Source organism: Elephas maximus, chromosome 14, assembly GCF_024166365.1.
Source record: "Elephas maximus indicus isolate mEleMax1 chromosome 14, mEleMax1 primary haplotype, whole genome shotgun sequence".
Lineage (NCBI taxonomy): Eukaryota > Metazoa > Chordata > Mammalia > Proboscidea > Elephantidae > Elephas > Elephas maximus.
Window position 1 is genome coordinate 7,581,399 of NC_064832.1, and position 17,734 is coordinate 7,599,132.

Genomic DNA, 17,734 nt, shown 5'->3' on the forward strand with positions numbered 1-17,734 from the left:
TGTAAACCTCCCCACGCCAAGTGGGATGGGCACAGAACATTGACCCACACCTCCCAGGGGCCCTTCCTGGGACTAAAGATCCCAACCTGGTCTCAACCTTGTCACCTTCTCAGCACATACCTTTCCTGCACAAATAATCCTGCCTTTCTCCGTCGGTGCCTCATCCTACTAGGAAAAAAGCATGCCGCTCAAAAAGGCCGATGCCAGAGAAATCGAGGAGACACTGCCATTTTCCACATTTTTGCTGTCTACATATCCCCGCCTCCGGTGGAAGGCTGCCTATGTGGCCGGGCTGCGAAGGCAAGGCCGAAATCCTGGCATCCCGGGCCCCAGCAATCCAGTGGTTTATGGACGTGGGGACCCGGATGACATGTTTCCCACATACAAGAGGAATCCTTGGGCCCTTCACTGGCTCGCCATTCAGCTCCGCGACGTTCACTACTGGCCCTGGCCTTTGGCCGGTGCCCCATTGCGCGAGTGCTCCGGAGCGATGTTTCTCCACCCATCACTATCATTCTGCCACCAGGGGATATGCGAGTGTGGGAGTCACCATTTGTCTGTCACTGGCAGCAGTGTCAGGAGTCACTAGACTTCCAGGTACCAGCTGACCTAGGCTGCCTTCTCCCCCGGAAAGGTCCGCAATCCTTTATCCCAGATGCTGACACCTGGGCACTGGCCGACATTAATTTTTATCAACACAGAGGTCTGAGTGAGGGTCAGCAGACCAGCTAGGTGAAGTCAAGGCCAGGTGGGCGGGACTAAGGCTCCTTTGCCATCACCATGGAGACAGTCCCACCACCGGAAGAGTAGGCGGAGCTTATGATGGGCCTGGTGACAAGACGGAGCCAATGGCAGAGATCTGGCCCGCCAGGCAGATGACACAGGGCCCTCCATTATGACCTATGACACCTAGTGGCCACAGGATTTGAGCACACCCTGGGAAAGCCTACGCAGGCACAGGGGAGCCCCTGGTGCGGACTGGTTCAGGGCACTGGCAGAGCAGGCCAGGTACCTCTTTCCCACTTTCCTGAGGATATCACTACGCAAGGCATCCCCACTCAGCATCTCTTGCCTCTCTCTGTCTCTCTCTGGATGTGTTCATTCTCTGAAATCTCTTCCTTCTCCCCCCGAGTCACTTCACAGCTTGGAATGCCTGATAGAGTGCATAGAGACCAAAGAGCAAAGGGGGAAGGCCTCTGGCTCTACTGGTTGCCCATGGGCAGACAAGATCTGGTAGTTTATCTGGAAGGTCTAGAGAGTAGTGACTCATGGGGTAGCTACATCACCGGCGGACCCTGGCCAGGTGAAGCTTGCTGACATGTGGCAGCCTCTCCGGAGACTACTAATTCCGCTGGGAACATTGTATGCAACTACCTGGCTGAGTGCGAAGGGCAGAAAACATTGACACATACCTGCCAGAGGCCTATCCTGGGTCTGAAGAGTCCACCGCGGTCTCCAGTGACTCATCATCTCAGCACACACTTTGCCTGCACACAGGGAATCCGCCTCTCTCCACGAATGCCTTCTCCTGCGAGGAAACACAGGATGTCACTCAGCCAAAGGAGAGCACAGGCAAAGTCAACTGAAGCCCGCATTTTCAAGATTTTGCCCTCTGCTGGGCCACAGCCTCCGGTGGCACACTGCATGTGCGTCACCTCTCCGAAGACAAGGCCGAAATCCGGGCATCCAGGGCCCCAGCAGTCCAGAGGCTGCGCATGGCGGCCTACGGATCACCTCTTTGCCACGTACAGGAGGGAGGCCTCGGCCCTAGACTGGCTCCGCTAGAGCTCCACGACCTCAGCTATTTTTCCCGACCTTTGGCCCGTGCCCTCGTGAGTCTGTGATCTCTAGTTACACTTCACCTCCGACCACTCTCGATCCGCCACCTGCGGATACCTGAGCGTGGACATCAACATCTATCACTGTCTGCAGTGTCACAGGTCACTAGGTGTCTAGGCTCAGGCTGACCTTGGCTGTCTTCTGCCCAGGCAACGAGCTTAATCCTTCAAAGGAAATGAAGGACACGTGGTCACTGGCCGACAACCTTTCTTTCATCTACACAGCGGTCTAGATGAGGGTAAAGAGGCCAGGTGGGCCAGGTGAAGGCTGAGTGCGGGGCCTAAGGCTTCCTTCCCAATCACCACGGAGACAGCCACCGCAAGGCTGGCCGGAACTTCTGACGGGGACGGGTCACAAACTCTGAGCCAATAGGAGAGGTCCAGCCTAAACGGCCGGTTCCGCAGAGCCCTTCATTTTACCCGTGGACACACAACGGCCCCTTCTGTCCTTGGCCACAAAATCGAGGGCACCCAGGGAATAACTTCACAGTAGGCAACACCTGATGTGGACAGGTTCGACATAGTGGGACAGCAGGCAGGTACCTCTTTTCCACTTATGCTAGGATATCAGTAGGCAAGGCGCCCTTCCTCAGCATCTATGGCCCCTCTTTGTATGTGTCCTTTTAAAGAAATCTCTTTTCTCTACCCCTGAGACACATCACAACTATGAGGGGCCTGAGAGGGAACCTGGAGACGAAACAGGGGAGGCTTCTGGCTGTACCGCTTCCCCGTGGCTAGAGAATAGCAGTTAGTCTCTCTGGAAGCTCTTAGCTTCTGTTGATCGACATGGGCAATACGGTAGGGGCGGACCCTGGCCAGGTGGAGCTTGTGGGCACACACAACCTCTGGGGGAAGAATAATTCCGCTGCTGCTTTGTATGGTGTAAACCTCCCCACGCCAAGTGGGATGGGCACAGAACATTGACCCACACCTGCCAGGGGCCCTTCCTGGGACTAAAGATCCCAACCTGGTCTCAACCTTGTCACCTTCTCAGCACGTACCTTTCCTGCACAAATAATCCTGCCTTTCTCCGTCGGTGCCTCATCCTACTAGGAAAAAAGCATGCCGCTCAAAAAGGCCGATGCCAGAGAAATCGAGGAGACACTGCCATTTTCCACATTTTTGCTGTCTACATATCCCCGCCTCCGGTGGAAGGCTGCCTATGTGGCCGGGCTGCGAAGGCAAGGCCGAAATCCTGGCATCCCGGGCCCCAGCAATCCAGTGGTTTATGGACGTGGGGACCCGGATGACATGTTTCCCACATACAAGAGGAATCCTTGGGCCCTTCACTGGCTCGCCATTCAGCTCCGCGACGTTCACTACTGGCCCTGGCCTTTGGCCGGTGCCCCATTGCGCGAGTGCTCCGGAGCGATGTTTCTCCACCCATCACTATCATTCTGCCACCAGGGGATATGCGAGTGTGGGAGTCACCATTTGTCTGTCACTGGCAGCAGTGTCAGGAGTCACTAGACTTCCAGGTACCAGCTGACCTAGGCTGCCTTCTCCCCCGGCAAGGTCCGGAATCCTTTATCCCAGATGCTGACACCTGGGCACTGGCCGACATTAATTTTTATCAACACAGAGGTCTGAGTGAGGGTCAGCAGACCAGCTAGGTGAAGTCAAGGCCAGGTGGGCGGGACTAAGGCTCCTTTGCCATCACCATGGAGACAGTCCCACCACCGGAAGAGTAGGCGGAGCTTATGATGGGCCTGGTGACAAGACTGAGCCAATGGCAGAGATCTGGCCCGCCAGGCAGATGACACAGGGCCCTCCATTATGACCTATGACACCTAGTGGCCACAGGATTTGAGCACACCCTGGGAAAGCCTACGCAGGCACAGGGGAGCCCCTGGTGCGGACTGGTTCAGGGCACTGGCAGAGCAGGCCAGGTACCTCTTTCCCACTTTCCTGAGGATATCACTACGCAAGGCATCCCCACTCAGCATCTCTTGCCTCTCTCTGTCTCTCTCTGGATGTGTTCATTCTCTGAAATCTCTTCCTTCTCCCCCCGAGTCACTTCACAGCTTGGAATGCCTGATAGAGTGCATAGAGACCAAAGAGCAAAGGGGGAAGGCCTCTGGCTCTACTGGTTGCCCATGGGCAGACAAGATCTGGTAGTTTATCTGGAAGGTCTAGAGAGTAGTGACTCATGGGGTAGCTACATCACCGGCGGACCCTGGCCAGGTGAAGCTTGCTGACATGTGGCAGCCTCTCCGGAGACTACTAATTCCGCTGGGAACATTGTATGCAACTACCTGGCTGAGTGCGAAGGGCAGAAAACATTGACACATACCTGCCAGAGGCCTATCCTGGGTCTGAAGAGTCCACCGCGGTCTCCAGTGACTCATCATCTCAGCACACACTTTGCCTGCACACAGGGAATCCGCCTCTCTCCACGAATGCCTTCTCCTGCGAGGAAACACAGGATGTCACTCAGCCAAAGGAGAGCACAGGCAAAGTCAACTGAAGCCCGCATTTTCAAGATTTTGCCCTCTGCTGGGCCACAGCCTCCGGTGGCACACTGCATGTGCGTCACCTCTCCGAAGACAAGGCCGAAATCCGGGCATCCAGGGCCCCAGCAGTCCAGAGGCTGCGCATGGCGGCCTACGGATCACCTCTTTGCCACGTACAGGAGGGAGGCCTCGGCCCTAGACTGGCTCCGCTAGAGCTCCACGACCTCAGCTATTTTTCCCGACCTTTGGCCCGTGCCCTCGTGAGTCTGTGATCTCTAGTTACACTTCACCTCCGACCACTCTCGATCCGCCACCTGCGGATACCTGAGCGTGGACATCAACATCTATCACTGTCTGCAGTGTCACAGGTCACTAGGTGTCTAGGCTCAGGCTGACCTTGGCTGTCTTCTGCCCAGGCAACGAGCTTAATCCTTCAAAGGAAATGAAGGACACGTGGTCACTGGCCGACAACCTTTCTTTCATCTACACAGCGGTCTAGATGAGGGTAAAGAGGCCAGGTGGGCCAGGTGAAGGCTGAGTGCGGGGCCTAAGGCTTCCTTCCCAATCACCACGGAGACAGCCACCGCAAGGCTGGCCGGAACTTCTGACGGGGACGGGTCACAAACTCTGAGCCAATAGGAGAGGTCCAGCCTAAACGGCCGGTTCCGCAGAGCCCTTCATTTTACCCGTGGACACACAACGGCCCCTTCTGTCCTTGGCCACAAAATCGAGGGCACCCAGGGAATAACTTCACAGTAGGCAACACCTGATGTGGACAGGTTCGACATAGTGGGACAGCAGGCAGGTACCTCTTTTCCACTTATGCTAGGATATCAGTAGGCAAGGCGCCCTTCCTCAGCATCTATGGCCCCTCTTTGTATGTGTCCTTTTAAAGAAATCTCTTTTCTCTACCCCTGAGACACATCACAACTATGAGGGGCCTGAGAGGGAACCTGGAGACGAAACAGGGGAGGCTTCTGGCTGTACCGCTTCCCCGTGGCTAGAGAATAGCAGTTAGTCTCTCTGGAAGCTCTTAGCTTCTGTTGATCGACATGGGCAATACGGTAGGGGCGGACCCTGGCCAGGTGGAGCTTGTGGCACACGCAACCTCTGGGGGAAGAATAATTCCGCTGCTGCTTTGTATGGTGTAAACCTCCCCACGCCAAGTGGGATGGGCACAGAACATTGACCCACACCTGCCAGGGGCCCTTCCTGGGACTAAAGATCCCAACCTGGTCTCAACCTTGTCACCTTCTCAGCACGTACCTTTCCTGCACAAATAATCCTGCCTTTCTCCGTCGGTGCCTCATCCTACTAGGAAAAAAGCATGCCGCTCAAAAAGGCCGATGCCAGAGAAATCGAGGAGACACTGCCATTTTCCACATTTTTGCTGTCTACATATCCCCGCCTCCGGTGGAAGGCTGCCTATGTGGCCGGGCTGCGAAGGCAAGGCCGAAATCCTGGCATCCCGGGCCCCAGCAATCCAGTGGTTTATGGACGTGGGGACCCGGATGACATGTTTCCCACATACAAGAGGAATCCTTGGGCCCTTCACTGGCTCGCCATTCAGCTCCGCGACGTTCACTACTGGCCCTGGCCTTTGGCCGGTGCCCCATTGCGCGAGTGCTCCGGAGCGATGTTTCTCCACCCATCACTATCATTCTGCCACCAGGGGATATGCGAGTGTGGGAGTCACCATTTGTCTGTCACTGGCAGCAGTGTCAGGAGTCACTAGACTTCCAGGTACCAGCTGACCTAGGCTGCCTTCTCCCCCGGCAAGGTCCGGAATCCTTTATCCCAGATGCTGACACCTGGGCACTGGCCGACATTAATTTTTATCAACACAGAGGTCTGAGTGAGGGTCAGCAGACCAGCTAGGTGAAGTCAAGGCCAGGTGGGCGGGACTAAGGCTCCTTTGCCATCACCATGGAGACAGTCCCACCACCGGAAGAGTAGGCGGAGCTTATGATGGGCCTGGTGACAAGACTGAGCCAATGGCAGAGATCTGGCCCGCCAGGCAGATGACACAGGGCCCTCCATTATGACCTATGACACCTAGTGGCCACAGGATTTGAGCACACCCTGGGAAAGCCTACGCAGGCACAGGGGAGCCCCTGGTGCGGACTGGTTCAGGGCACTGACAGAGCAGGCCAGGTACCTCTTTCCCACTTTCCTGAGGATATCACTACGCAAGGCATGCCCACTCAGCATCTCTTGCCTCTCTCTGTCTCTCTCTGGATGTGTTCATTCTCTGAAATCTCTTCCTTCTCCCCCTGAGTCACTTCACAGCTTGGAATGCCTGATAGAGTGCATAGAGACCAAAGAGCAAAGGGGGAAGGCCTCTGGCTCTACTGGTTGCCCATGGGCAGACAAGATCTGGTAGTTTATCTGGAAGGTCTAGAGAGTAGTGACTCATGGGGTAGCTACATCACCGGCGGACCCTGGCCAGGTGAAGCTTGCTGACATGTGGCAGCCTCTCCGGAGACTACTAATTCCGCTGGGAACATTGTATGCAAATACCTGGCTGAGTGCGAAGGGCAGAAAACATTGACACATACCTGCCAGAGGCCTATCCTGGGTCTGAAGAGTCCACCCCGGTCTCCAGTGACTCATCATCTCAGCACACACTTTGCCTGCACACAGGGAATCCGCCTCTCTCCACGAATGCCTTGTCCTGCTAGGAAACACAGGATGTCACTCAGCCAAAGGAGAGCACAGGCAAAGTCAACTGAAGCCCGCATTTTCAAGATTTTGCCCTCTGCTGGGCCACAGCCTCCGGTGGCACACTGCATGTGCGTCACCTCTCCGAAGACAAGGCCGAAATCCGGGCATCCAGGGCCCCAGCAGTCCAGAGGCTGCGCATGGCGGCCTACGGATCACCTCTTTGCCACGTACAGGAGGGAGGCCTCGGCCCTAGACTGGCTCCGCTAGAGCTCCACGACCTCAGCTATTTTTCCCGACCTTTGGCCCGTGCCCTCGTGAGTCTGTGATCTCTAGTTACACTTCACCTCCGACCACTCTCGATCCGCCACCTGCGGATACCTGAGCGTGGACATCAACATCTATCACTGTCTGCAGTGTCACAGGTCACTAGGTGTCTAGGCTCAGGCTGACCTTGGCTGTCTTCTGCCCAGGCAACGAGCTTAATCCTTCAAAGGAAATGAAGGACACGTGGTCACTGGCCGACAACCTTTCTTTCATCTACACAGCGGTCTAGATGAGGGTAAAGAGGCCAGGTGGGCCAGGTGAAGGCTGAGTGCGGGGCCTAAGGCTTCCTTCCCAATCACCACGGAGACAGCCACCGCAAGGCTGGCCGGAACTTCTGACGGGGACGGGTCACAAACTCTGAGCCAATAGGAGAGGTCCAGCCTAACCGGCCGGTTCCGCAGAGCCCTTCATTTTACCCGTGGACACACAACGGCCCCTTCTGTCCTTGGCCACAAAATCGAGGGCACCCAGGGAATAACTTCACAGTAGGCAACACCTGATGTGGACAGGTTCGACATAGTGGGACAGCAGGCAGGTACCTCTTTTCCACTTATGCTAGGATATCAGTAGGCAAGGCGCCCTTCCTCAGCATCTATGGCCCCTCTTTTTATGTGTCCTTTTAAAGAAATCTCTTTTCTCTACCCCTGAGACACATCACAACTATGAGGGGCCTGAGAGGGAACCTGGAGACGAAACAGGGGAGGCTTCTGGCTGTACCGCTTCCCCGTGGCTAGAGAATAGCAGTTAGTCTCTCTGGAAGCTCTTAGCTTCTGTTGATCGACATGGGCAATACGGTAGGGGCGGACCCTGGCCAGGTGGAGCTTGTGGGCACACGCAACCTCTGGGGGAAGAATAATTCCGCTGCTGCTTTGTATGGTGTAAACCTCCCCACGCCAAGTGGGATGGGCACAGAACATTGACCCACACCTGCCAGGGGCCCTTCCTGGGACTAAAGATCCCAACCTGGTCTCAACCTTGTCACCTTCTCAGCACATACCTTTCCTGCACAAATAATCCTGCCTTTCTCCGTCGGTGCCTCATCCTACTAGGAAAAAACCATGCCGCTCAAAAAGGCCGATGCCAGAGAAATCGAGGAGACACTGCCATTTTCCACATTTTTGCTGTCTACATATCCCCGCCTCCGGTGGAAGGCTGCCTATGTGGCCGGGCTGCGAAGGCAAGGCCGAAATCCTGGCATCCCGGGCCCCAGCAATCCAGTGGTTTATGGACGTGGGGACCCGGATGACATGTTTCCCACATACAAGAGGAATCCTTGGGCCCTTCACTGGCTCGCCATTCAGCTCCGCGACGTTCACTACTGGCCCTCGCCTTTGGCCGGTGCCCCATTGCGCGAGTGCTCCGGAGCGATGTTTCTCCACCCATCACTATCATTCTGCCACCAGGGGATATGCGAGTGTGGGAGTCACCATTTGTCTGTCACTGGCAGCAGTGTCACGAGTCACTAGACTTCCAGGTACCAGCTGACCTAGGCTGCCTTCTCCCCCGGCAAGGTCCGGAATCCTTTATCCCAGATGCTGACACCTGGGCACTGGCCGACATTAATTTTTATCAACACAGAGGTCTGAGTGAGGGTCAGCAGACCAGCTAGGTGAAGTCAAGGCCAGGTGGGCGGGACTAAGGCTCCTTTGCCATCACCATGGAGACAGTCCCACCACCGGAAGAGTAGGCGGAGCTTATGATGGGCCTGGTGACAAGACTGAGCCAATGGCAGAGATCTGGCCCGCCAGGCAGATGACACAGGGCCCTCCATTATGACCTATGACACCTAGTGGCCACAGGATTTGAGCACACCCTGGGAAAGCCTACGTAGGCACAGGGGAGCCCCTGGTGCGGACTGGTTCAGGGCACTGGCAGAGCAGGCCAGGTACCTCTTTCCCACTTTCCTGAGGATATCACGACGCAAGGCATCCCCACTCAGCATCTCTTGCCTCTCTCTGTCTCTCTCTGGATGTGTTCATTCTCTGAAATCTCTTCCTTCTCCCCCCGAGTCACTTCACAGCTTGGAATGCCTGATAGAGTGCATAGAGACCAAAGAGCAAAGGGGGAAGGCCTCTGGCTCTACTGGTTGCCCATGGGCAGACAAGATCTGGTAGTTTATCTGGAAGGTCTAGAGAGTAGTGACTCATGGGGTAGCTACATCACCGGCGGACCCTGGCCAGGTGAAGCTTGCTGACATGTGGCAGTCTCTCCGGAGACTACTAATTCCGCTGGGAACATTGTATGCAACTACCTGGCTGAGTGCGAAGGGCAGAAAACATTGACACATACCTGCCAGAGGCCTATCCTGGGTCTGAAGAGTCCACCCCGGTCTCCAGCCACTCATCATCTCAGCACACACTTTGCCTGCACACAGGGAATCCGCCTCTCTCCACGAATGCCTTGTCCTGCTAGGAAACACAGGATGTCACTCAGCCAAAGGAGAGCACAGGCAAAGTCAACTGAAGCCCGCATTTTCAAGATTTTGCCCTCTGCTGGGCCACAGCCTCCGGTGGCACACTGCATGTGCGTCACCTCTCCGAAGACAAGGCCGAAATCCGGGCATCCAGGGCCCCAGCAGTCCAGAGGCTGCACATGGCGGCCTACGGATCACCTCTTTGCCACGTACAGGAGGGAGGCCTCGGCCCTAGACTGGCTCCGCTAGAGCTCCACGACCTCAGCTATTTTTCCCGACCTTTGGCCCGTGCCCTCGTGAGTCTGTGATCTCTAGTTACAATTCACCTCCGACCACTCTCGATCCGCCACCTGCGGATACCTGAGCGTGGACATCAACATCTATCACTGTCTGCAGTGTCACAGGTCACTAGGTGTCTAGGCTCAGGCTGACCTTGGCTGTCTTCTGCCCAGGCAACGAGCTTAATCCTTCAAAGGAAATGAAGGACACGTGGTCACTGGCCGACAACCTTTCTTTCATCTACACAGCGGTCTAGATGAGGGTAAAGAGACCAGGTGGGCCAGGTGAAGGCTGAGTGCGGGGCCTAAGGCTTCCTTCCCAATCACCATGGAGACAGCCACCGCAAGGCTGGCCGGAACTTCTGACGGGGACGGGTCACAAACTCTGAGCCAATAGGAGAGGTCCAGCCTAACCGGCCGGTTCCGCAGAGCCCTCCATTTTACCCGTGGACACACAACGGCCCCTTCTGTCCTTGGCCACAAAATCGAGGGCACCCAGGGAATAACTTCACAGTAGGCAACCCCTGATGTGGACAGGTTCGACATACTGGGACAGCAGGCAGGTACCTCTTTTCCACTTATGCTACGATATCAGTAGGCAAGGCGCCCTTCCTCAGCATCTATGGCCCCTCTTTGTATGTGTCCTTTTAAAGAAATCTCTTTTCTCTACCCCTGAGACACATCACAACTATGAGGGGCCTGAGAGGGAACCTGGAGACGAAACAGGGGAGGCTTCTGGATGTACCGCTTCCCCGTGGCTAGAGAATAGCAGTTAGTCTCTCTGGAAGCTCTTAGCTTCTGTTGATCGACATGGGCAATACGGTAGGGGCGGACCCTGGCCAGGTGGAGCTTGTGGGCACACGCAACCTCTGGGGGAAGAATAATTCCGCTGCTGCTTTGTATGGTGTAAACCTCCCCACGCCAAGTGGGATGGGCACAGAACATTGACCCACACCTGCCAGGGGCCCTTCCTGGGACTAAAGATCCCAACCTGGTCTCAACCTTGTCACCTTCTCAGCACGTACCTTTCCTGCACAAATAATCCTGCCTTTCTCCGTCGGTGCCTCATCCTACTAGGAAAAAAGCATGCCGCTCAAAAATGCCGATGCCAGAGAAATCGAGGAGACACTGCCATTTTCCACATTTTTGCTGTCTACATATCCCCGCCTCCGGTGGAAGGCTGCCTATGTGGCCGGGCTGCGAAGGCAAGGCCGAAATCCTGGCATCCCGGGCCCCAGCAATCCAGTGGTTTATGGACGTGGGGACCCGGATGACATGTTTCCCACATACAAGAGGAATCCTTGGGCCCTTCACTGGCTCGCCATTCAGCTCCGCGACGTTCACTACTGGCCCTGGCCTTTGGCCGGTGCCCCATTGCGCGAGTGCTCCAGAGCGATGTTTCTCCACCCATCACTATCATTCTGCCACCAGGGGATATGCGAGTGTGGGAGTCACCATTTGTCTGTCACTGGCAGCAGTGTCACGAGTCACTAGACTTCCAGGTACCAGCTGACCTAGGCTGCCTTCTCCCCCGGAAAGGTCCGGAATCCTTTATCCCAGATGCTGACACCTGGGCACTGGTCGACATTAATTTTTATCAACACAGAGGTCTGAGTGAGGGTCAGCAGACCAGCTAGGTGAAGTCAAGGCCAGGTGGGCGGGACTAAGGCTCCTTTGCCATCACCATGGAGACAGTCCCACCACCGGAAGAGTAGGCGGAGCTTATGATGGGCCTGGTGACAAGACGGAGCCAATGGCAGAGATCTGGCCCGCCAGGCAGATGACACAGGGCCCTCCATTATGACCTATGACACCTAGTGGCCACAGGATTTGAGCACACCCTGGGAAAGCCTACGCAGGCACAGGGGAGCCCCTGGTGCGGACTGGTTCAGGGCATTGGCAGAGCAGGCCAGGTACGTCCTTCCCACTTTCCTGAGGATATCACTACGCAAGGCATCCCCACTCAGCATCTCTTGCCTCTCTCTGTCTCTCTCTGGATGTGTTCATTCTCTGAAATCTCTTCCTTTTCCCCCTGAGTCACTTCACAGCTTGGAATGCCTGATAGAGTGCCTAGAGACCAAAGAGCAAAGGGGGAAGGCCTCTGGCTCTACTGGTTGCCCATGGGCAGACAAGATCTGGTAGTTTATCTGGAAGGTCTAGAGAGTAGTGACTCATGGGGTAGCTACATCACCGGCGGACCCTGGCCAGGTGAAGCTTGCTGACATGTGGCAGCCTCTCCGGAGACTACTAATTCCCCTGGGAACATTGTATACAAATACCTGGCTGAGTGCGAAGGGCAGAAAACATTGACACATACCTGCCAGAAGCCTATCCTGGGTCTGAAGAGTCCACCCCGGTCTCCAGCGACTCATCATCTCAGCACACACTTTGCCTGCACACAGGGAATCCGCCTCTCTCCACGAATGCCTTCCCCTGCTAGGAAACACAGGATGTCACTCAGCCAAAGGAGAGCACAGGCAAAGTCAACTGAAGCCCGCATTTTCAAGATTTTGCCCTCTGCTGGGCCACAGCCTCCGGTGGCACACTGCATGTGCGTCACCTCTCCGAAGACAAGGCCGAAATCCGGGCATCCAGGGCCCTAGCAGTCCAGAGGCTGCGCATGGCGGCCTACGGATCACCTCTTTGCCACGTACAGGAGGGAGGCCTCGGCCCTAGACTGGCTCCGCTAGAGCTCCACGACCTCAGCTATTTTTCCCGACCTTTGGCCCGTGCCCTCGTGAGTCTGTGATCTCTAGTTACACTTCACCTCCGACCACTCTCGATCCGCCACCTGCGGATACCTGAGCGTGGACATCAACATCTATCACTGTCTGCAGTGTCACAGGTCACTAGGTGTCTAGGCTCAGGCTGACCTTGGCTGTCTTCTGCCCAGGCAACGAGCTTAATCCTTCAAAGGAAATGAAGGACACGTGGTCACTGGCCGACAACCTTTCTTTCATCTACACAGCGGTCTAGATGAGGGTAAAGAGGCCAGGTGGGCCAGGTGAAGGCTGAGTGCGGGGCCTAAGGCTTCCTTCCCAATCACCATGGAGACAGCCACCGCAAGGCTGGCCGGAACTTCTGACGGGGACGGGTCACAAACTCTGAGCCAATAGGAGAGGTCCAGCCTAACCGGCCGGTTCCGCAGAGCCCTCCATTTTACCCGTGGACACACAACGGCCCCTTCTGTCCTTGGCCACAAAATCGAGGGCACCCAGGGAATAACTTCACAGTAGGCAACCCCTGATGTGGCCACGTTCGACATACTGGGACAGCAGGCAGGTACCTCTTTTCCACTTACGCTACGATATCAGTAGGCAAGGCGCCCTTCCTCAGCATCTATGGCCCCTCTTTGTATGTGTCCTTTTAAAGAAATCTCTTTTCTCTACCCCTGAGACACATCACAACTATGAGGGGCCTGAGAGGGAACCTGGAGATGAAACAGGGGAGGCTTCTGGCTGTACCGCTTCCCCGTGCCTAGAGAATAGCAGTTAGTCTCTCTGGAAGCTCTTAGCTTCTGTTGATCGACATGGGCAATACGGTAGGGGCGGACCCTGGCCAGGTGGAGCTTGTGGGCACATGCAACCTCGGGGGGAAGAATAATTCCGCTGCTGTTTTGTATGGTGTAAACCTCCCCACGCCAAGTGGGATGGGCACAGAACATTGACCCACACCTGCCAGGGGCCCTTCCTGGGACTAAAGATCCCAACCTGGTCTCAACCTTGTCACCTTCTCAGCACATACCTTTCCTGCACAAATAATCCTGCCTTTCTCCGTCGGTGCCTCATCCTACTAGGAAAAAAGCATGCCGCTCAAAAAGGCCGATGCCAGAGAAATCGAGGAGACACTGCCATTTTCCACATTTTTGCTGTCTACATATCCCCGCCTCCGGTGGAAGGCTGCCTATGTGGCCGGGCTGCGAAGGCAAGGCCGAAATCCTGGCATCCCGGGCCCCAGCAATCCAGTGGTTTATGGACGTGGGGACCCGGATGACATGTTTCCCACATACAAGAGGAATCCTTGGGCCCTTCACTGGCTCGCCATTCAGCTCCGCGACGTTCACTACTGGCCCTCGCCTTTGGCCGGTGCCCCATTGCGCGAGTGCTCCGGAGCGATGTTTCTCCACCCATCACTATCATTCTGCCACCAGGGGATATGCGAGTGTGGGAGTCACCATTTGTCTGTCACTGGCAGCAGTGTCACGAGTCACTAGACTTCCAGGTACCAGCTGACCTAGGCTGCCTTCTCCCCCGGCAAGGTCCGGAATCCTTTATCCCAGATGCTGACACCTGGGCACTGGCCGACATTAATTTTTATCAACACAGAGGTCTGAGTGAGGGTCAGCAGACCAGCTAGGTGAAGTCAAGGCCAGGTGGGCGGGACTAAGGCTCCTTTGCCATCACCATGGAGACAGTCCCACCACCGGAAGAGTAGGCGGAGCTTATGATGGGCCTGGTGACAAGACGGAGCCAATGGCAGAGATCTGGCCCGCCAGGCAGATGACACAGGGCCCTCCATTATGACCTATGACACCTAGTGGCCACAGGATTTGAGCACACCCTGGGAAAGCCTACGTAGGCACAGGGGAGCCCCTGGTGCGGACTGGTTCAGGGCACTGGCAGAGCAGACCAGGTACCTCTTTCCCACTTTCCTGAGGATATCACTACGCAAGGCATCCCCACTCAGCATCTCTTGCCTCTCTCTGTCTCTCTCTGGATGTGTTCATTCTCTGAAATCTCTTCCTTCTCCCCCCGAGTCACTTCACAGCTTGGAATGCCTGATAGAGTGCCTAGAGACCAAAGAGCAAAGGGGGAAGGCCTCTGGCTCTACTGGTTGCCCATGGGCAGACAAGATCTGGTAGTTTATCTGGAAGGTCTAGAGAGTAGTGACTCATGGGGTAGCTACATCACCGGCGGACCCTGGCCAGGTGAAGCTTGCTGACATGTGGCAGCCTCTCCGGAGACTACTAATTCCGCTGGGAACATTGTATGCAAATACCTGGCTGAGTGCGAAGGGCAGAAAACATTGACACATACCTGCCAGAGGCCTATCCTGGGTCTGAAGAGTCCACCCCGGTCTCCAGCGACTCATCATCTCAGCACACACTTTGCCTGCACACAGGGAATCCGCCTCTCTCCACGAATGCCTTCCCCTGCTAGGAAACACAGGATGTCACTCAGCCAAAGGAGAGCACAGGCAAAGTCAACTGAAGCCCGCATTTTCAAGATTTTGCCCTCTGCTGGGCCACAGCCTCCGGTGGCACACTGCATGTGCGTCACCTCTCCGAAGACAAGGCCGAAATCCGGGCATCCAAGGCCCCAGCAGTCCAGGGCTGCGCATGGCGGCCTACGGATCACCTCTTTGCCACGTACAGGAGGGAGGCCTCGGCCCTAGACTGGCTCCGCTAGAGCTACACGACCTCAGCTATTTTTCCCGACCTTTGGCCCGTGCCCTCGTGAGTCTGTGATCTCTAGTTACACTTCACCTCCGACCACTCTCGATCCGCCACCTGCGGATACCTGAGCGTGGACATCAACATCTATCACTGTCTGCAGTGTCACAGGTCACTAGGTGTCTAGGCTCAGGCTGACCTTGGCTGTCTTCTGCCCAGGCAAGGAGCTTAATCCTTCAAAGGAAATGAAGGACACGTGGTCACTGGCCGACAACCTTTCTTTCATCTACACAGCGGTCTAGATGAGGGTAAAGAGGCCAGGTGGGCCAGGTGAAGGCTGAGTGCGGGGCCTAAGGCTTCCTTCCCAATCACCATGGAGACAGCCACCGCAAGGCTGGCCGGAACTTCTGACGGGGACGGGTCACAAACTCTGAGCCAATAGGAGAGGTCCAGCCTAAACGGCGGGTTCCGCACAGCCCTCCATTTTACCCGTGGACACACAACGACCCCTTCTGTCCTTGGCCACAAAATCGAGGGCACCCAGGGAATAACTTCACAGTAGGCAACCCCTGATGTGGACAGGTTCGACATACTGGGACAGCAGGCAGGTACCTCTTTTCCACTTACGCTACGATATCAGTAGGCAAGGCGCCCTTCCTCAGCATCTATGGCCCCTCTTTGTATGTGTTCTTTTAAAGAAATCTCTTTTTTCTACCCCTGAGACACATCACAACTATGAGGGGCCTGAGAAGGAACCTGGAGATGAAACAGGGGAGGCTTCTGGCTGTACCGCTTCCCCGTGCCTAGAGAATAGCACTTAGTCTCTCTGGAAGCTCTTAGCTTCTGTTGATCGACATGGGCAATACGGTAGGGGCGGACCCTGGCCAGGTGGAGCTTGTGGGCACGTGCAACCTCGGGGGGAAGAATAATTCCGCTGCTGCTTTGTATGGTGTAAACCTCCCCACGCCAAGTGGGATGGGCACAGAACATTGACCCACACCTGCCAGGGGCCTTTCCTGGGACTAAAGATCCCAACCTGGTCTCAACCTTGTCACCTTCTCAGCACATACCTTTCCTGCACAAATAATCCTGCCTTTCTCCGTCGGTGCCTCATCCTACTAGGAAAAAAGCATGCCGCTCAAAAAGGCCGATGCCAGAGAAATCGAGGAGACACTGCCATTTTCCACATTTTTGCTGTCTACATATCCCCGCCTCCGGTGGAAGGCTGCCGATGTGGCCGGGCTGCGAAGGCAAGGCCGAAATCCTGGCATCCCGGGCCCCAGCAATCCAGTGGTTTATGGACGTGGGGACCCGGATGACATGTTTCCCACATACAAGAGGAATCCTTGGGCCCTTCACTGGCTCGCCATTCAGCTCCGCGACGTTCACTACTGGCCCTGGCCTTTGGCCGGTGCCCCATTGCGTGAGTGCTCCGGAGCGATGTTTCTCCACCCATCACTATCATTCTGCCACCAGGGGATATGTGAGTGTGGGAGTCACCATTTGTCTGTCCCTGGCAGCAGTGTCAGGAGTCACTAGACTTCCAGGTACCAGCTGACCTAGGCTGCCTTCTCCCCCGGCAAGGTCCGGAATCCTTTATCCCAGATGCTGACACCTGGGCACTGGCCGACATTAATTTTTATCAACACAGAGGTCTGAGTGAGGGTCAGCAGACCAGCTAGGTGAAGTCAAGGCCAGGTGGGCGGGACTAAGGCTCCTTTGCCATCACCATGGAGACAGTCCCACCACCGGAAGAGTAGGCGGAGCTTATGATGGGCCTGGTGACAAGATGGAGCCAATGGCAGAGATCTGGCCCGCCAGGCAGATGACACAGGGCCCTCCATTATGACCTATGACACCTAGTGGCCACAGGATTTGAGCACACCCTGGGAAAGCCTACGCAGGCACAGGGGAGCCCCTGGTGCGGACTGGTTCAGGGCACTGGCAGAGCAGACCAGGTACCTCTTTCCCACTTTCCTGAGGATATCACTACGCAAGGCATCCCCACTCAGCATCTCTTGCCTCTCTCTGTCTCTCTCTGGATGTGTTCATTCTCTGAAATCTCTTCCTTCTCCCCCTGAGTCACTTCACAGCTTGGAATGCCTGATAGAGTGCCTAGAGACCAAAGAGCAAAGGGGGAAGGCCTCTGGCTCTACTGGTTGCCCATGGGCAGACAAGATCTGGTAGTTTATCTGGAAGGTCTAGAGAGTAGTGACTCATGGGGTAGCTACATCACCGGCGGACCCTGGCCAGGTGAAGCTTGCTGACATGTGGCAGCCTCTCCGGAGACTACTAATTCCGCTGGGAACATTGTATGCAAATACCTGGCTGAGTAAGAAGGGCAGAAAACATTGACACATACCTGCCAGAGG